Source organism: Erinaceus europaeus, chromosome 7 (assembly GCF_950295315.1).
Source record: "Erinaceus europaeus chromosome 7, mEriEur2.1, whole genome shotgun sequence".
NCBI lineage: Eukaryota > Metazoa > Chordata > Mammalia > Eulipotyphla > Erinaceidae > Erinaceus > Erinaceus europaeus.
Window position 1 is genome coordinate 108,039,471 of NC_080168.1, and position 7,064 is coordinate 108,046,534.

Consider the following 7,064-nt stretch of genomic DNA (forward strand, 5'->3'; position numbering starts at 1 on the left):
TTGTTGCCCTTGTTGTTTATTGTTGTTGTTATTGCTGTCATTGTTGGATAGGACAGAGAGAAATCGACAGAGGAGGAAAGAAAGATAGACACCTGCAGACTTGCTTCACCACCTGTGAAGTGACCTCCCTGCAGGTGGGGAGCCGGGGGCTCGAACAGGGATCCTTGTACTTCACGCCAGCCATGTGCGCTTAACCTGGTGCACTACTGCCCAGCCCCCATATTTAATATTTCTTAATTGAGAGACTAGAGCACCATTCAACCTTTTCATGTGGTGCTAGTGATGGGACCAAGGGTTTTTGCTATTGAACCACCTCCCTATGTCTCTGAAACACATCCCCTTTCTTTCTTTCTTTCTTTTTAGATAGCCTTTTTTTGTTTGTTTGTTTTACCCCTTTGTTGCCCTTGTCTTTTTAAGTTTTTTAAAAAATATTTTATGTATTAATGAGAAACATAGGATGAGAGAGAAGAGCCAAACACCACTCTGATACATGTGCTGCTGGGGACTGAACTCAGGACCTCATGCTTGAGAGCCCAATGCTTTATCCACTGCGCCACCTTCCAGACCACATGGCTCTTGTTTTATTGTTGTAGTAGTTATTATTGTTGTTGTTATTGATGTTGTCATTGTTGGATAGGATAAAGAGAAATGGAGAGAGGAGGGGAAGACAGAGGGGGAGAGAAAGACAGACACCTGTGGACCTGCTTCACTGCTTATGAAGCTATTCTCCTGCAGGTGGGGCTTGAACTAGGATCCTTACTCCGGTACTTGAGCTTCAAGCCATGTGCACTTAACCTGCCGCACTATCGCCCAACCCCCATCCCCTTCTTTCCCTTTCTTTCCCTTTCTTTCTTTTGCACTGTAACATGTGTGTTCAACCAGATGCACCCCCACCTGGTCCTCCCTTTCTTTCTTGATTATATACCAGAGTGTCATGTGAGACACAGAAAAGAAAAAAGCCAGAGAACTGAGGAGAGAGCATAATGGTTATGCAAAGAGGTTTTCCCCCCTTAATTTCTTTATTGGGGGATTAATGGTTTACAGTTGACAGCAAAACACAATAGTTTGTACATGCATAACACTTCCCAGTCCACATAATAATTCATACATCACGAGGTTCTCGTCTGTCTTTTTTTTTTTTTTGCCTCCAGGGTTATTGCTGGGGCTCGATATCTGCACTACAAATCCACTGCTCCTGGAGGCCATTTTCCCATTTTGTTGCCCTTGTTGTTACCCTTGTTGTTGTCGCTATTATTATTATTTTTTTATATTTATTTTATTTATTTATTCCCTTTTGTTGCCCTTGTTTTATTGTTGTAGTTATTATTGTTGTTGGATAAGACAGAGAGAAATGGAGAGAGGAGGGGAAGACAGAGAGGAGGAGAGAAAGATAGACACCTGCAGACCTGCTTCACTGCCTGTGAAGCGACTCCCCTGCAGGTGGAGAGCCGGGGTTCGAACCGGGATCCTTATGCCGGTCCTTGTGCTTTATGCCACCTGCGCTTAACCTGCTGTGCTACAGCCCGACTCCCTGTCGCTATTATTTTTGTTGTCATTGCTGTTGTTGTTACAAGGATAGGACAGAGAAATGGAGAGAGGAGGGGAGACAGAAAGGGGAAGAGAAAGATAGATACCTGCAGACCTACTTCACCACTTGTGAAGCGACTCCCTTGTAGGTGGGGAGCCTGCAGCTGAAACTGGTATCCTTATGCAGGTCCTTATGCTTTGTGCCACGTGCGCTTAATCTGCTTTGCTAGCGCCCAACCCCTTCTGCTTTTTAAAATATATATATATATTGGATTCGACTTCCGGAGGCGGAGCTACGAGCACCAGATCGCTTTCTCTCCTCTCCTCTCCTCTCCTCTCCTCTCCTCTCCTCTCCTCTCCTCTCCTCTCCTCTCCCGGATCAACTAGGAATACCAAAGGAGACCAACTGGACCGAAACAAGACAGGACTAGAATGACCACAGAAACCCAGTAATCACCCATGAGTACAAACACGTGTGGCTGGAGACAGAGAGGAAAAAGGGGCCTAAGGAGAGATTAAGTGACTGCTAACAGTTCAGCAGTTTATCAGTTGAGACACCACCTCCAGTCTGCTCCACCATCAAGGGGACAGCTTAAGGGAGGAGAGGACTCCCCAGAGACTTACCAAGTGCAACTCTGAGTCTTCATTGCTACTACCATCAGAATCTGGAGCAGCGACAGGAAGGGACACCAGGGGACAGAGATCTAACCAGGAAACTCAGAAGACCTATACATCGGTGGCATAGCTGAGGGGCTGTGAAAGTCTCTTTGCATAACCACAGGATTATCTCTGCCAAACCCTACTTTATCTCTTGGTCAGGAGTCAGTGATTAAGCTAAGAAGCCTATTGATAGTTTAAAAGCCCTCAGGCTCCCATACCCTACAGGGAAGGAAAAAAAAAAAAAAGAAAGGCTTTTAAACCACTGAGCTCCAACTCAGGGATTGAAATAACTGTTAACTTCCACCACTGTGAACCATTTAATTAACTTACTTAGACACAAGTCAATCCAGGCAATAGTGATCAATAATTTGAAAAGTACTGATAAAGGGAACTCATAACATAATATATAAAATGGTTAAAACAACAAGAAAAAATATTGGAGAATCAAACCAGGACAAGAGTCTAGCTAAAAGTCCTCCAGAGGGTGAAGCACAAAATAACGAGTTCAACATCCAAACATTAGCTAAGGAAATAATAACAGGAGTGAGTAAAGAATTTGAAAAAATTGTAATCAGAAATGCAGGAACAACAAATGAGAATATGGAAGAAAATACTAATTATCTCATGGTTATTAGAGAGCTGAAAGCTGAAATTGCTGAGCTAAGAAGGCAACTAGCTGAACAAGCTAAAACAGTATCAGAGCAGGGCAACAAAATAGATGAACTCCAGAAAACAGTAGAGGGCAGAGAGAATAGAATCTATGAGGCTGAAGACAGAATTAGCAAGATTGAGGATGAATTAGAGACAACTATAAAAGAAGTAAGAGATCTCAAAAAGAGATTAAGAGATGCTGAAAACAACAACAGAGTCCTATGGGATGACTTCAAAAAGAAACAATATACGCATTATTGGCATACCAGAGGAAGAAAGCATTTTCCAGGCCATAGTAGCTGAAAACTTCTCTAGTCTAGACAACATCAAAGATATAAAAATTCAAGAAGCCCAGAGGGTCCCAAACAGAATTAACCCAGACCTAAAGACACCAAGACATGTCATACTTAGAATGGAAAGGAATAAGGATAAAGAAAGGATCCTGAAGGCTGCAAGAGAAAAAACAAAGAGTCACCTACAAAGGAAAACCCATAAGATTAGCAGCAGACTTCTCCATACAAACACTACAGGCCAGAAGAGAATGGCAAGATATCTATTGAGTGCTCAATGAGAAAGGCTTTCAGCCAAGAATACTATATCCTGCTAGACTGTCATTCAGACTAGATGGAAGCATCAAAACCTTCTCAGACAAGCAACAGTTGAAGGAAGCAACCATCACCAAGCCTGCCCTGAAAAAAGTTCTGAAAGGTCTCCTATAAACAACCAGACCACCACAAATAGGACATATATCAAAACACTCTAAAACTCTACAAGAATGGCATTAAAATATCTTCAATCTTTGATATCAATAAATGTCAATGGCCTGAATTCACCTATTAAAAGACACAGAGTAGGAAGATGGATCAGAAAACACAACCCAACAATATGCTGTCTACAGGAAACCCACCTAACTCAACAAGACAAACACAGACTTAAAAGTGAAAGGATGGAAAACTATTATACAAGCCAATCGCCCACAAAAAAGGGCAGGAGCAGTTATTCTCATATCTGACATGATAGACTTTAAAATAGATAAGATTAAAAAAGATAGGAATGGACACTACTTAATGCTCAGAGGATCAGTCAATCAAGAGGACTTAACAATTATTAACATCTATGCACTCAATGAGAAGCCATCTAAATACATCAAACTTCTACTGAAAGAGCTATAGCAATATATTAACAGTAACACAATCATAGTAGGGGACTTCAACACCCCACTATCTCAACTTGACAGATCATCCAGGAAGAAACTCAGTAAAGACATAAGGGAGCTAAATGAAGAGATAGATAAACTAGAACTATTGGACATTTTCAGAGTCATTCATCCCAAGAAACTGGAATACACATTTTACTCAAATCCACATGGGTCATTCTCAAGGATAGACCATATGTTAGGCCACAAAGACAGCATCAGCCAATTCAAGAGCACTGAAATCATCCCAAGCATCTTCTCAGACCACAGTGGAATTAAACTAACACTTAACAATCAACAAAAGATTAGTAAAAGTCCCAAAATGTGGAAGCTCAACAGTACACTTCTTAACAACCTCTGGGTCAAAGAGGAAATCAAGGAAGAAATCAAAATGTTTTGAGACTTCAATGAAAATGAAGACACAAGCTATCAAAATATTTGGGACACAGCTAAAGCATTCCTAAGAGGGAAGTTCATAGCTATACAAGCACACATTAGGAAACAAGAAAAGGCACAAATAAACAGCCTGATTGCACATCTTAAAGACCTAGAAGAAGAACAACAAATGAACCCTCAAGCAACCAGAAGGACAGAAATCTCTAAAGTTAGGGCAGAAATAAATAACATTAAGAATAGGAAAACCATACAAAAGATCAATGAAAGTAAATGTTGGTTCTTCGAAAGAGTAAACAACCCTCCGAAGGCTAGAAATGGACCTACCCTATGACCCTGCAATTCCCCTCCTGGGGATATATCCTAAGGAACTCAACACATCCATCCAAAAAGATCTGTGTACACATATGTTCTTGGCAGCACAATTTGTAATAGCCAAAACCTGGAAGCAACCCAGGTGTCCAACAACAGATGAGTAGCTGAGCAAGTTGTGGTATATATACACAATGGAATACTACTCAGCTGTAAAAAATGGTGACTTCACCGTTTTCAGCCGTTCTTGGATGGACCTTGAAAAAATCATGTTGAGTGAAATAAGTCAGAAACAGAAGGATGAATATGGGATGATCTCACTCTCAGGCCGAAGTTGAAAAACAAGATTAGAAAAGAAAACACAAGTAGAACCTGAAATGGAATTGGCATATTGCTCCCAAGTAAAAGACTCTGGGGTGGGTGGGTGGGGAGAATACAGGTCCATGAAGGACGATAAATGACATAGTGGGGGTTGTATTGTTAAATGGGAAACTGGGGAATGTTATGCATGTACAAACTATTGTATATACTGTTGAATGTAAAACATTAATTCCCCAATAAAGAAATAAATTTAAAAAATATATATATATTATTTTATTTACTAATAGTGTTAGGGAGAGAGAGAGAGACAGACAGACAGGCAAACATCACTCTGGTATGTGTTAACTCAGGACCTCCTGCTTGAGAGTCCAATGCTTTATCCACTGCACCACCTCCCAGACCACTGCAAAAAGACTTTCATGCCTGAGGCACCAGAGATCCTAGGTTCTGTCTCCAGCACCACTATCAGCTAGAGCTGAGCAGTGCTCTGGTCTCTTTCTATATATCTTTTACTCACAAAGTGCAAGGACTGGAGTAAGGATCCCGGTTCAAGCCCCTGCCTCCCTACCTGCAGGGGGTCACTTCACAGGTGGTGAAGCAGATCTGCAGGTGTCTATCTTTCACTTGCCCTCTCTGTCTTCCCCTCCTCTCTCCATTTCTCTCTGTTATATCCAACCATGAATGACATAAACAACAATAATAACCACAACAAGGCTATAACAACAAGGGCAACAAAGGGGGGGGAGTGGCCTCCAGGAGCGGTGGATTCATGGTGCAGGCACTGAGCCCCAGCAATAACCTTGGAGGCAAAAAAATAATATACACACATGTATATACGTATACATATACACATACACATACATATCAGAGCAGGAAGTGCCTAGACACCTATCACAGGGAGGTGAAGGGTGACACGTATGTATCATCCACTGTACTGTAAACCTTTACCCCCCCAACAAAATAAAATGAAATAATGAATAAAGAAGTTAATAGAAAAGTAACTAAATAAAAGAAGCCAGAGCACAGTCTGATACAGGTGGGCCTATGGATTGAATCAGGAATCTTAGACATGTGAGCCCAGCCTCTGGCAGTCCAGTCATTTCTGCAGTTGCTGAAACACATTTTCTTATGTTTTTTCATATATCTCTAAAAGCCTTTCCTCCCCACCTCCCTATCTCTCCTCTCAGAAATTAAAAAAAAAACACAACTTATTTGATTATTTATTTATTTATTTATTTATTATTTATTCCCTTTTGTTGCCCTGGTTTTATTGTTGTAGTTATTATTGATATCGTTGTGTTGGATAGGACAGAGAGAAATGGAGGGGGGGAACACAGAGGGGGGAGAGAAAGACAGACACCTGCAGACCTGCTTCACCACCTGTGAAGCGACTCCCCTGCAGGTGGGGAGCCAGGGGCTTGAATCGTGATCCTTACACCGGTCCCTAACCCTCCACGCTACCACCTGACTCACAAAAAAAAACTTTTGGGGGTTGGGCGGTGGCACATCGGGTTAAGTGCATGTGCTGCAAAGCGTAAGGACTGTCAAAAGAATCCCGGTTCGAGCCCCCGGCTCCCCACCTGCAGGGGAGTCGCTTCACAGGTGGTGAAGCAGGTCTGCAGGTGTCTATCTTTCTCTCCCCCTCTCTGTCTTCCCCTCCTCTCTCCATTTCTCTCTGTCCTATCCAACAACGAACGACATCAACAACAATAATAACCACAACAAGGCTACAACAACAAGGGCAACAAAAGGGGGAAAAATGGCCTCCAGGAGTGGTGGATTAAAAGTGCAGGCACTGAGCCCCAGCAATAACCCTAGAGGCAAAAAAAAAAAAAATTTAAAAATAAGAAAACTTTTAAGAGAGAGAGAGAACCATTATTCTGGCATTAACACTCAGGACCTTATGCTTCTTGAGAGTCCAATGCTTTATCCACTGCAGCACCTCTCAGACTTTTTTTGATTTTTATTATTTTTAGAAAGTGGGTGAGGGTGGGGGAGATCACTT